Source organism: Salmo trutta, chromosome 6, assembly GCF_901001165.1.
Source record: "Salmo trutta chromosome 6, fSalTru1.1, whole genome shotgun sequence".
In the NCBI taxonomy this organism is placed as follows: Eukaryota; Metazoa; Chordata; class Actinopteri; order Salmoniformes; family Salmonidae; genus Salmo; species Salmo trutta.
This window is the reverse complement of record NC_042962.1, coordinates 7,158,682-7,173,076: the sequence shown is the minus strand read 5'-3', so window position 1 is coordinate 7,173,076 and position 14,395 is coordinate 7,158,682. Positions and strand designations below refer to the sequence as shown.

The window sequence follows — 14,395 nt, the reverse complement described above, 5'->3', positions numbered from 1 at the left end:
TACTGACCCTGGAACAGACCCTGTATATAACTACTGACCCTGGAACAGACCCTGTATATAACTACTGACCCTGGAACAGACCCTGTATATAGCTACTGACCCTGGAACAGACCCTGTAAATAGCTACTGACCCTGTATATAGCTACTGACCCTGGAACTGTCCCTTTATATAACTACTGACCCTGTATATAGCTACTGACCCTGGAACAGACCCTGTATATAACTACTGACCCTGGAACAGACCCTGTATATAACTACTGACCCTGGAACAGACCCTGTATATAACTACTGACCCTGGAACAGACCCTGTATATAACTACTGACCCTGGAACAGACCCTGTATATAGCTACTGACCCTGGAACAGACCCTGTAAATAGCTAATGACCCTATATATAGCTACTGACCCTGGAACTGACCCTGTATATAACTACTGACCCTGTATATAGCTACTGACCCTGGAACAGACCCTGTATATAGCTACTGACCCTGGAACTGACCCTGTATATAGCTACTGACCCTGGAACTGACCCTGTATATAGCTACTGACCCTGGAACAGACCCTGTATATAGCTACTGACCCTGGAACTGACCCTGTATATAACACACTGACCCTGGAACAGACCCTGTATATAGCTACTGACCCTGGAACTGACCCTGTATATAGCTACTGACCCTGGAACTGACCCTGTATATAGCTACTGACCCTGGAACTGACCCTGTATATAGCTACTGACCCTGGAACTGACCCTGTATATAGCTACTGACCCTGTATATAGCTACTGACCCTGGAACAGACCCTGTATATAGCTACTGACCCTGGAACTGACCCTGTATATAGCTACTGACCCTGGAACAGACCCTGTATATAGCTACTGACCCTGGAACTGACCCTGTATATAGCTACTGACCCTGGAACTGACCCTGTATATAGCTACTGACCCTGGAACTGACCCTGTATATAGCTACTGACCCTGGAACAGACCCTGTATATAGATACTGACCCTGGAACAGACCCTGTATATAGCTACTGACCCTGTATATAGCTACTGACCCTGTATTTAGCTACTGACCCTGTATATAGCTACTGACCCTGGAACTGACCCTGTATATAGCTACTGACCCTGGAACAGACCCTGTATATAGCTACTGACCCTGGAACAGACCCTGTATATAGCTACTGACCCTGTATATAGCTACTGACCCTGGAACTGTCCCTGTATATAGCTACTGACCCTGGAACTGTCCCTGTATATAGCTACTGACCCTGGAACTGTCCCTGTATATAGCTACAGACCCTGGAACTGTCCCTGTATATAGCTACAGACCCTGGAACTGTCCCTGTATATAGCTACTGACCCTGGAACTGTCCCTGTATATAGCTACTGACCCTGGAACTGACCCTGTATATAGCTACTGACCCTGGAACTGTCCCTGTATATAGCTACTGACCCTGGAACTGTCCCTGTATATAGCTACTGACCCTGGAACTGTCCCTGTATATAGCTACTGACCCTGGAACTGTCCCTGTATATAGCTACTGACCCTGTATATAGCTACTGACCCTGGAACTGTCCCTGTATATAGCTACAGACCCTGGAACTGTCCCTGTATATAGCTACTGACCCTGGAACTGTCCCTGTATATAGCTACTGACCCTGGAACTGTCCCTGTATATAGCTACTGACCCTGTATATAACTACTGTCCCTGTATATAACCACTGACCCTGGAACTGTCCCTGTATATAGCTACTGACCCTGTATATAACTACTGTCCCTGTATATAACTACTGACCCTGTATATAGCTACTGACCCTGGAACTGTCCCTGTATATAGCTACTGACCCTGTATATAACTACTGTCCCTGTATATAACTACTGACCCTGGAACTGTCCCTGTATATAGCTACTGACCCTGTATATAGCTACTGACCCTGTATATAGCTACTGACCCTGTATATAGCTACTGACCCTGTATATAGCTACTGACCCTGTATATAGCTACTGACCCTGTATATAACTACTGACCCTGTATATAGCTACTGACCCTGGAACTGACCCTGTATATAGCTACTGACCCTGGAACTGTCCCTGTATATAGCTACAGACCCTGGAACTGTCCCTGTATATAGCTACTGACCCTGGAACTGACCCTGTATATAGCTACTGACCCTGGAACTGACCCTGTATAGCTACTGACCCTGGAACTGACCCTGTATATAGCTACTGACCCTGTATATAGCTACTGACCCTGGAACTGACCCTGTATATAGCTACTGACCCTGTATATAGCTACTGACCCTGGAACAGACCCTGTATATAGCTACTGACCCTGTATATAGCTACTGACCCTGTATATAGCTACTGACCCTGTATATAACTACTGACCCTGTATATAGCTACTGACCCTGGAACTGACCCTGTATATAGCTACTGACCCTGGAACTGTCCCTGTATATAGCTACAGACCCTGGAACTGTCCCTGTATATAGCTACTGACCCTGGAACTGACCCTGTATATAGCTACTGACCCTGGAACTGACCCTGTATATAGCTACTGACCCTGGAACTGACCCTGTATATAGCTACTGACCCTGTATATAGCTACTGACCCTGGAACAGACCCTGTATATAGCTACTGACCCTGTATATAGCTACTGACCCTGTATATAGCTACTGACCCTGGAACAGACCCTGTATATAGCTACTGACCCTGTATATAGCTACTGACCCTGTATATAGCTACTGACCCTGGAACTGTCCCTGTATATAGCTACTGACCCTGTATATAGCTACTGACCCTGTATATAGCTACTGACCCTGTATATAGCTACTGACCCTGTATATAACTACTGACCCTGTATATAACTACTGACCCTGTATATAGCTACTGACCCTGTATATAGCTACTGACCCTGGAACTGACCCTGTATATAGCTACTGACCCTGTATATAGCTACTGACCCTGGAACTGTCCCTGTATATAGCTACTGACCCTGGAACTGACCCTGTATATAGCTACTGACCCTGGAACTGACCCTGTATATAGCTACTGACCCTGGAACTGTCCCTGTATATAGCTTACTTACTTCTGGTGTTCTTCTTTTTTCTTCTTTGTATTTTTTGTGTGTTTTTGTTCTACCTTGTTATGTTTAGTACTACATTCATATTGATTAGTGCGTTGTTGGTTTTGGAGCTTGAGAGAAAAGCGTTTCACTGTACTAGTCCATGTAACATCAAAACTTTAAAAACACTGGGGAAAGGTGTTTTAGAGGATATGAAAGACATTTAAGAAATTAACTGTATTTCGATAAATCAAAAATATGTTGAAATATGACTATGTTGTCCTTAATTGGGTGATAAAATAGGTACTGAATAGACAACATTAAAATGGTACATAACCTGTACCATTTATTGATAATGAAGCAATGCACACAAACAAAACTATAGAATAAACCAAATATTTACTGAACTATTTCATATGGAATAGGAATAGATTACCGTATACAGACTCTTCTACAGTAAATCAGGGTTTCCCAAACTCAGTCCTGCCCCCCCCCCCCCCTCTCAGGGTGCACCTAGGTGGGGCCCCAGGACACAGGTGGGGCCCAAGGACACAGGTGGAGTAGGACACAGGGGGGGCCCCAGGATACGGGTGGGGTAGGACACAGGGGGGGGCCCAGGTTACAGGAGGGGCCCCAGGACACAGGGGGGCCCCAGGACACAGGTGGAGTAGCACACAGGGGGGGCCCCAGGATACGGGTGGGGTAGGACACAGGGGGGGGCCCAGGTTACAGGGGGGGGGCCCAGGTTACAGGGGGGGCCCCAGGACACAGGGGGGGACCCAGGATACGGGGGGCCCAGGTTACAGGGGGGGACCCAGGACACAGGGGGGACCCAGGACTGAGTTTGTGAAACCCTGTAATAAATGACTTGTATTTTCAGTGATTCCTGCTCTAAGGTAACCTAGGTGAACAGTACTGGGCTCCTGGCTCACTGGCTGACGTGGCATACATAGATGGGAGTGTATTTTTGGGATGTAGGATCCTACCAATGATACTGTGGTTGGTTTTATATTTAAATCCATAAATGTTTTACAGGGTCCTTATGACCTGCTAGAGAGCTATCTCTCTTTATCTCTCTCAATCTCTCTCTTTATCTCTCTCAATCTCTCTCTTTATCTCTCTCTCTCAAGCTGTGAAACACCCACTTGCATCCGCTTCCATGTCATCCCTGGGGCAACTCGAGCACGGCTGAGTGTTTAAAAGTCAGTTAGGGAAAGACGTGCATGCTTGGCCCGGCAGTGGTTACGACTACTGCAGAAGCTTCTAAATGACACATGTGTATGAATACCCAACGTCTTCCTCTCCCTCCATGTCCTCTTCATCCTACATCACTGCCTCCCAACATCCTGCCCCTCCCCTTCCTCTCCCTCCATGTATGCCACATCCATTCATGTACATACTACCTCAATTGGGCCGACCAACCAGTGCTCCCGCACATTGGCTAACCGGGCTATCTGCATTGTGTCCCGCCACCCACCACCCGCCAACCCCTCTTTTACTCTACTGCTACTCTCTGTTCATCATACCTGCATAGTCACTTTAACCATATCTACATGTACATACTACCTCAATCAGCCTGACTAACCGGTGTCTGTATATAGCCTCGCTACTTTTATAGCCTCACTACTGTATATAGCCTCGCTACTTTTATTTTCAAATGTCTTTTTACTGTTGTTTTATTTCTTTACTTACCTACACACACACACACACACATACTTTTTTTCCCGCACTATTGGTTAGAGCCTGTAAGTAAGCATTTCACTGTAAAGTCTACACCTGTTGTATTCGGCGCACGTGACAAATAAACTTTGATTTGATTTGATGTCCCCTTCATCTCCCTCCATGTCCTCTTCATCCAACATCACTGCTTCCCAACATCCTGCCCATCCTCCTCTTCCTCCTCTTCTTTTTGCCTTCTCAGATGTTCCTCATCTCCCTCTGTCTCCCTATATGTCTCTCGCTAAACAAAGCCAGTGATATGCATGGCTTACGTGGGAGAAAGACAGACAGAGATGTGGAGAGAGAGAGAGAGAGAGAGAGAGGGAGAGGAAAAAGAGAGAGAGGGGGAGTGAGAGACACAGAAACAGAGAGAGAGAAAGCTGGGCCAGCATCACAGGGAGCCTTGCATCATGCACGGAGGGCTCTTCTTTCTCCTTAGATTCCCGGGCCTGCCTTCCTTTCCCAGAATTGCTAAATCTTCCCTGTTAACAAACTGCCAATATGACAGTCCTCATAAATAAACATGTGGCAGACAACCGGAGAACGCCCCTGCAAACATGACAGCCAAACGTTCAATGTTCCAGAATGTGTGACGGACCTAGGACATATTATCTCTGTGGCACGCCATCACCACAACACCAGCCGATCCCCACACTCCCTCCCCTCTGTCTTCAGCACGTCTCTGCTGCCAATCTGCATACAGGTGTGTAATCTTTATTTAATAATTATGTGGTGTAGACTAGCTAATGGATGAAGCTACAAGAACTGTTTCAGTGATTCAGCATGGCTGTCTGTCAGGGAGGAGAGTAGGGAGAAATCAAAGCGGAGGGTTTGGTCTTGGCTCCTGGCTCCCCAGAACATCGGTGGAACATGACAGCCATCCCTTCCCCCTCTAATACAATCTGATTGTTGTAGCCAGACAGGTCCCGGACCTCTGAAGGCAAGACAATCCCTCAGCTCAGCTGCCAACACGTGCTTGACTTGCCCCTACAGCTCTCTCTCTCTCTCTCTCTCTCTCTCTCTCTCTCTCTCTCTCTCTCTCTCTCTCTCTCTCCCCCCCACTCTCTCGCGTACTCCCTCCCCTTTCACACTCTCCTTTCTTCCTCCATCCTCCCTCTTACAAGCTAGGGAAAATGCCATATGCACTTTGTGTGTGAGAGAGTGGCACTTTTGACAGGGTGACTCTTGCGAAGCCGTCTGTGTGGAACTATGTGTGTTTGGAGCTCGGGGGGGTATGTTACTGCAGCACCACATATAGAAGCATACTGCAGCAAAAGAGAGGTCTACACCGTCACTAGCACTCCTTGACCACCTCCCTCCCTCCCTCTCACATTCTCCCGTCCCTCCCTCCCTTCCTTCCTTCCTCCCCCCCTCCCTCCCTCCCTTCTCCACCAAGCACCCTTCATAGCGACATAGGAACACCTTATGCATTATTAAAGACACTATTCCTGAAAGGCTCAGCTACCATATTATTGAACTTTCACAGTGGCATGCCTGGTTACTCCACAGGTCCACCTCCAGCCCTTAGGATAGGCCCAGCAAGGATAATATGGTAGGCATGCCTGGCTACTCCACAGGTCCACCTCCAGCCCTTAGGATAGGCCCAGCAAGGATAATATGGGAGGCATGCCTGGTTACTCCATAGGTCCACCTCCAGCCCTTAGGATAGGCCCAGCAAGGATAATGTGGTAGGCATGCCTGGCTACTCCACATGTCCACCTCCAGCCCTTAGGATAGGCCCAGCAAGGATAATATGGTAGGCATGCCTGGCTACTCCACAGGTCCACCTCCAGCCCTTAGGATAGGCCCAGCAAGGATAATATGGTAGGCATGCCTGGCTACTCCACAGGTCCACCTCCAGCCCTTAGGATAGGCCCAGCAAGGATAATATGGTAGGCATGCCTGGCTACTCCACAGGTCCACCTCCAGCCCTTAGGATAGGCCCAGCAAGGATAATATGGTAGGCATGCCTGGCTACTCCACAGGCCCAGCAAGGTAACCCACTGGAAATAGACAACATGTGTTGTAATCGTAATATGTGTGTATAATGGCTGATACTGTTATGATTAGCTTTATCATAATCCATTAACAAGCAATGTTTAAATTAAAACATCCACGGCTAAATAGTAAGGTAAATACAGTAGCAAGTGTTACTACTGACAACATGGCAAAGCTATGAGTGGGACTGAATTAGGACTATCGCTCTTACCAAATTTGATCAACATCATAATCAAAGGGTGAACATAATATTATTTAATATTAATTGTAAGGTGAATAATTCATTGTCAGGTATATATATATATATATATATATATATATATATATATATATATATATATATATATATATATATATATATATACACTGCTCAAAAAAATAAAGGGAACACTTAAACAACACAATGTAACTCCAAGTCAATCACACTTCTGTGAAATCAAACTGTCCACTTAGGAAGCAACACTGATTGACAATAACTGTCACATGCTGTTGTGCAAATGGAATAGACAACAGGTGGAAATTATAGGTAATTAGCAAGACACCTCCAATAAAGGAGTGGTTCTGCAGGTGGGGACCACAGACCACTTCTCAGTTCCTATGCTTCCTGGCTGATGTTTTGGTCAAATTTGAATGCTGGCGGTGCTTTCACTCTAGTGGTAGCATGAGACGGAGTCTACAACCCACACAAGTGGCTCAGGTAGTGCAGCTCATCCAGGATGGCACATCAATGTGAGCTGTGGCAATAAGGTTTGCTGTGTCTGTCAGCGTAGTGTCCAGAGCATGGAGGCGCTACCAGGAGACAGGCCAGTACATCAGCAGATGTGGAGAAGGCCGTAGGAGGGCAACAACCCAGCAGCAGGACTGCTACCTCCGCCTTTGTGCAAGGAGGAGCAGGAGGAGCACTGCCAGAGCCCTGCAAAATGACCTCCAGCAGGCCACAAATGTTCATGTGTCTGCTCAAACGGTCAGAAACAGACTCCATGAGGGTGGTATGAGGGCCCGACGTCCACAGGTGGGGGTTGTGCTTACAGCCCAACACCATGCAGGACGTTTAGCATTTGCCAGAGAACACCAAGATTGGCAAATTCGCCACTGGCGCCCTGTGCTCTTAACAGATGAAAGCAGGTTCACACTGAGCACGTGACAGAGTCTGGAGACGCCGTGGAGAACGTTCTGCTGCCTGCAACATCCTACATCATGACCGGTTTGGCGGTGGGTCAGTCATGGTGTGGGGTGGGATTTCTTTGGGGGGCAGCACAGCCCTCCATGTGCTCGCCAGAGGTAGCCTGACTGCCATTAGGTACCGAGATGAGATCCTCAGACCCCTTGTGAGACCATATGCTAGTGCGGTTGGCCCGGGGTTCCTCCTAATGCAAGACAATGCTAGACCTCATGTGGCTGGAGTGTGTCAGCAGTTCCTGCAAGAGGAAGGCATTGATGCTATGGACTGGCCCGCCCGTTCCCCAGACCTGAATCCAATTGAACACATCTGGGACATCATGTCTCGCTCCATCCACCAACGCCACGTTGCACCACAGACTGTCCAGGAGTTGGCGGATGCTTTAGTCCAGGTCTGGGAGGAAATCCCTCAGGAGACCATCTGCCACCTCATCAGGAGCATGCCCAGGCGTTGTAGGGAGGTCATACAGGCACGTGGAGGCCACACACACTACTGAGCCTCATTTTGACTTGTTTTAAGGACATTACATCAAAGTTGGATCAGCCTGTAGTGTGGTTTTTCACTTTCATTTTGAGTGTGACTCCAAATCCAGACCTCCATGGGTTGATAAATTGGATTTCCATTGATTATTTTTGTGTGATTTTGTTGTCAGCACATTCAACTATGTAAAGAAAAAAGTATTTAAAAATATTATTTCTTTCATTCAGTTCTAGGATGTGTTGTTTAAGTGTTCCCTTTATTTTTTTGAGCAGTATATATATACGCACACACATACATACACAGGGCATTTGGAAAGTATTCAGACCCCTTGACTTTTCCACATTTTGGTAGGTTACAGCCTTATTCTAAAATGCATTAAATGATTCGTTTTTTTCCCATAATTTTACCCAATTTTTGCTAATTTATTAAAACTAGAAAACTGAAACATAACATTCACATAAGTATTCAGACCATTTACTCAACAATTTGTTGAAGCACCTTTGGCAGCGATTACAGCCTTGAGTCCTCTTGGTTATGACGCTACGAGCTTGGCACACTTGTATTTGGGGAGTTTCTCCATTCTTCTCTGCAGATCCTCTCAAGCTCTGTCAGGTTGGACGGGGAGCGTTGCTGCACAGCTATGTTCAGGTCTCCATAGATGTTAGACCGTGTTAAAATCCGGGTCCTGGCTGGGCCAATCAAGGACATTCAGAGACCTGTCCTGAAGCCACTCCTGCATTGTCTTGGATGTTTGCTTAGGGTCATTGTCCTGTTGGAAGGTGAACCTTTGCCCCAGTCTGAGGCTCTGGAAGAGGTTTTCATCAAGGATCTCTCTGTACTTTTCTTCTTTCATCTCTGCCTCGATCCTGACTAGTCTACCAGTCCCTGCAATGAAAAACATCCACACAGCATAATGCTGCCACCACCATGCTTCACAGTAGGGTTGGTGCCAGGTTTGGCATTCAGTCCAAAGAGTTCAATCTTGGTTTCATCAGACCAGAGAATCTTGTTTCTCATGGTCTGAGAGACAATTAGGTGCTTTTTGGCAAACTCCAAGTGGGCTGTCATGTGCCTTTTACTGAGGAGTAGCTTCCGTCTGGCCACTAGACCATAAAGGCCTGATTGGTGGAGTGCTGCAGAGATGGTTGTCCTTCTGGAAGGTTCTCCCATCTCCACAGAGGAACTCTAGAGCTCTGTCAGAGTGACCATCGGGTTCTCGGTCACCTCCCTGACCAAGGCCATTCTCCCCCGATTGCTCAGTTTGGCCGGGCGGCCAGCTCTAGGAAGATGGTTCCAAACTTCTTCCATTTAAGAATGGTGGAGGCCACTGTGTTCTTGGGGACCTTCAATGCTTCTGTTTTGGTACCCTTCCCCAGATCTGTGACTCGACACAATCCTGTCTCAGAGCTCTACACACAATTCCTTCAACCTCATGGCTTGGTTTTTGCTCTGACATGCACTGTCAACTGTGGGACCTTTATATAGACAGGTGTGTGCCTTTCCAAATCATGTCCAAACATAATAATTTACCACAGGTGGACTCCAAGTTGTAGAAACATCTCAAGGATGATCAATGTAAATAGGATGCACCTGAGCTCAATTTCGAGTCTCATAGCAAAGGGTTTGAATGCCTATGTAAATAATGTATTTCTGTTTTTTCATTTTTATACATTTTCAAAAGATTCTAAAAACCTGTTTTTGGTTTGTTATTATGGGGTATTGTGATGTCATTATGGGTATTGTGATGTCATTATGGGGTATTGTGACGTCATTATGGGTATTGTGATGTCATTATGGGGCATTGTGATGTCATTATGGGGTATTGCGTGTAGATTGCTATGATTATTTGTTTTATTAATACATTTTAGAATAAGGCTTTAACGTAACAAAATGAGTAAAAAGTCAAGAGGTCTGAATACTTTTCGAAGGCATATTATATATAAACCTTACAATGAAAATAATGAATAACTCTGCAGTGTGAACATTGCTGCACTTGTTTTAAAAGTTATGTAAAATCAAATGACATACAATGATTTACTAATAATAATAACAACAACTACAAACCAAAACATATTAAAAAATAAACCATGTAGTAAGCCCATTATAACACCATAAGGTATGCCATGAAATATATTATATGGAGTATAATACAATAATGTGAACCAATCTCAACTGTATAATATACATATTCCTGACGCTTAGCCTGCATATTCTCATCACCATTACTTTTTAACCACATCTAATCAAAGTCAAGTCAGAGGATAAACCTGGATTCGAGAAGCACAGGTAAAGGTGTCCTGAAGACAACAACCACTCAAACATATCGTTATGCGTATCACTACTACAGTCAATACAACCACACTATCAACCTTTTAGAAAGGATGCAGGATAGATTGTCGTTTCAATAACAACCTTTCTACCCGCACACGCTTTGCACGTCTCGGGATTAAAATACAGCAGGCGTATGGATAGGACAGGGCTGAACAGGGCATAAGAATGAATAGTATATTTTCAGCAGCATTTCATAACATTGAATGATATATAATCTGGTAGGCTATACATTTATGAAATACTAATATGGAATTGATTCCACAAGGGGGCGCATCCACAAATCGCTATTAGCCTAAACTTTACCAACTGCACCGGAGTCCAGTAATTAATGTTCTCATTACATGAAGGTCATTAAATGAGTATGGGCGCATTCAACTTCATTCGTATAGGCTACTGTATTGTCTGCTATGACAAATTATTCCAAAAGTTAAAATACATAACATATTTGCCACTTTGATGTAAATGGTTTGCCAACAAAACTTAAACTACAATTCCAAGAAGTATTGAAACTTGAGTATTTCTGCTATCTTCACACAGCATACAATGTTTTAATTAACGAAGACAACAATTTGAACGACTTCAACTTTAATTGTACAATTCAAAATAGACTTAGCTTTATCTCATTTCTCTCATATGCATACTTACATTTGTAGGTTTGCCCTGAATTCACGGTGCACAGTCCAGTCTTTGTAAGTGTTCAACAAGTTCAACACTGACCACGGGAACTCCTTTAATAATGCGCGTGTTAATCTTACTGTGACGAGTTTGGCATAAACGGGATGCTAAAAATTGATGACCAAAGACTGAAAACAAGCTGAATGGAGCTTGAGGCAGCGATGGAATGGTCCCCCCGCGCACAAATAAATCTTCCTGGAATCGCTGTGCAAGTGCAACATCTCTTTGAGAAACGGGATCTTTGAGAAAGAGAAACGGGATCGGAGGAGATTTTCTCCTACTTAAATACAAATGACTGATCGCTGTTAGTGGTTCTTAGCTCAGCACAATCACAGAAAAAAAAGGTGAGTATTTTGACACTGGGCTAGACTGTCCAGTTGGTCATCATTCCGCTATGTGCAATTCCATTATCGGTATTAGAACCGTGTCTGCAGGAGACAAACAATTCCACTAGGAAAAACTTTGGAGACCTCTCCGTTGTCTTTCATGAAATTTCCCTTTTATCTGTATCATTTCTTAGATCCACAGTCAATACGTTTGACTCCGGTGAGCGGATATCTGAATCTACCCCCCCCCCCCCCCCCCCCTCGCTATGTACTACAGGCAATAAAAGGGGACATGAATCACAGCGCTGCCGAGAATATCCTCCAATGTGCCCGAGTCACGCATCCCTCGCGCATTACACATCACAGCGCATCGCTGCAAACTGCTCAGTGTAGATTGCGGGTAGGAGATAACGCACTTGGAGTCCATCAGATGAAACCGCTCACTCAGCCTAAATATTCTTCTAGAACTCAATATTCCCCCCCCCCCCCCCCAGCAGCGAGTCCTCTTTTAGGACCAGTCTGAGACTCAATGGGGTTGATGTAGCTAAACTTGGAGGACAAATGAGAGATCACTGTGAACCGTGGATTCCTTTGCCTGCCACCACTTTAACAAGGACAGAGCAGCACCGTATATATGAGATAAACAATCTCTTCCAAATGCGAGCTAGTGATTGCAACCCTTACCTCTACCTCAATACTTGTGCGTTCTGCAGGGTCCTAAAGGGTGCATTTCATTTTGATAATTGTAATTATGATTTATTTATTTTTGTTAGTTTTTTTAAACTATTTGTTCTATTTAAAAAATGTTTAACTCTCTTAAATTCAGTTGGTTTGGTTTAATGATATAGCCTAACTGTTTAAATGTTAGGTAAACATTTCTCGCGTAATAGGCGCATTGGACATTGTGGTGATGTTTGTGATTGACTTGGAGATGCAGGAAATAACAATACCAAACTGGTAAACACATAGGTCTATACCATGCCTAAATATGGTGCTCGTGAGCCCCCATATCTGCCCGGGTTAAATGAATGAAGGTTTGAAAAGTGGAGTAGGCTATAGAGGTCGGTTAAATTAAGACAAGATGAGTAGTCTGTTAAATTAAGACAAGAGGAGTAGTCTGTTAAATTAAGACAAGAGGAGTAGTCTGTTAAATTAAGACAAGAGGAGTAGTCTGTTAAATTAAGACAAGAGGAGTAGTCTGTTAAATTAAGACAAGATGAGTAGTCTGTTAAATTAAGACAAGAGGAGTAGTCTGTTAAATTAAGACAAGAGGAGTAGTCTGTTAAATTAAGACAAGAGGAGTAGGCTATAGAGATCTGTTAAAAGCAGGCACTTCACCCCATAGGCAACATTACGAATTACGCGCTCAAATTACAGCATGCACATACACACACACACATATACACACACACACACACACACACACACCGTCGCCCGCCTTGATGAGTCAGTAGAGTTGCCGACAGTTTAGCAACGTCATTACACCTTGTGTAAAACTCAAGTCTGTTCGCTGACTTTCCACTGCAATTAACCCGACACTGGCAAAAGTGGAAACATTTGATTTCTACAGGGGGTTGAGTCGGCAGCAATCTCTCACACGGTCATGATATTGGCCTTGGGGAGGGCCCAGATGATATTAAAATTCGATCCATTCTGACAGTAAATCCTCCAGCGACGACGATCCGGGGAGAGAATGAAACCATAAACAGCACGGATGGAGAATAGGAGAACACTGAATATTTATTCATGACCCTGCACCTGATTTGCCACTTAGGATCGGTTTCCGGGACACATATTAAGCCTAGTCCTGGATTTAAAAGCTATTTGAATGTTCTCCATTGAGTAGCAAAGGAAAGCAGTCCCTATAGCGTTTACTTATAGAGGTCTGAATGCATTAGGCCTATACTCCCCACACACAGCTCACCGCTGTATGAGCAGTGCCATGCATCCATCAGACCTCTGATCAAATCACATTATATTTGTCACATGCTTCGTAAAACAACAGGTGTAGACTAACAGTGAAATCCTTACTCATGGGTCCTTTTCCAACAATGCAGATTTGAAGATAAAATAAAACACACAATATAAATAATGCCATGAGGAATAAATACAGAGTGAATAACGAATAAAAAGAACGAGTAAGTACCAGTACCGAGTCGGTGTGCAGGAGGGGCACGAGGTAATTGAGGTAGCTATGTCCATATGGGTAGGAGTAAAGTGACTAGGAAACAGGACAAATAGACCGTCGCAACAGTTTAGGCCTATGTGTGTGTGTGTGTGTGTGTGTGGCGTCAGTATGCATGTGTGCGCGCGTATGTAGTGTGTGTATGTGTGTATTGGACAGTGAGGCACATTGACTCAATTATCTGTCAGATATTCCCGAACAGCAAGTGTGCAACAGCACTTTGGCAAGTTTTACACGATGCGGCGAACGTACAAATAAATCAACGGTATTTAGAAGCAATTTAGAAATGCTGAATCCAGCGTACTTTCATAGCCTATTTATTGCTGAAGCACTATGTAAGACAATTGATTATCTATGATCTGTTTTTATCATAGACAATTATAAACTTTTCCTGTCAGCTGTCAGAAGGCACACTATCAAAAGGTGTCTTATATAGAC

The 14,395-nt window shown here is 44.7% G+C and overlaps 1 protein-coding gene across 5 annotated transcripts in view; it reads right to left on the bottom strand.

The window, feature by feature from the left end:
- LOC115195355 (netrin-G1-like) overlaps window positions 1-14,395 on the bottom strand; it is a 209,789-nt gene that overhangs the window by 195,222 nt on the left and 172 nt on the right. For 4 of the 5 annotated variants that reach the window (XM_029755138.1, XM_029755140.1, XM_029755141.1 and 1 more), the window contains exon 1: window positions 11,417-11,717. The exons of the other annotated variant lie outside the window; for it this stretch is intronic. The gene's annotated coding sequence lies outside the window, so the exon portion shown is untranslated. Of the gene's footprint in view, window positions 1-11,416; window positions 11,718-14,395 lie in introns of those variants that run through there. 5 annotated transcript variants of the gene reach the window in all.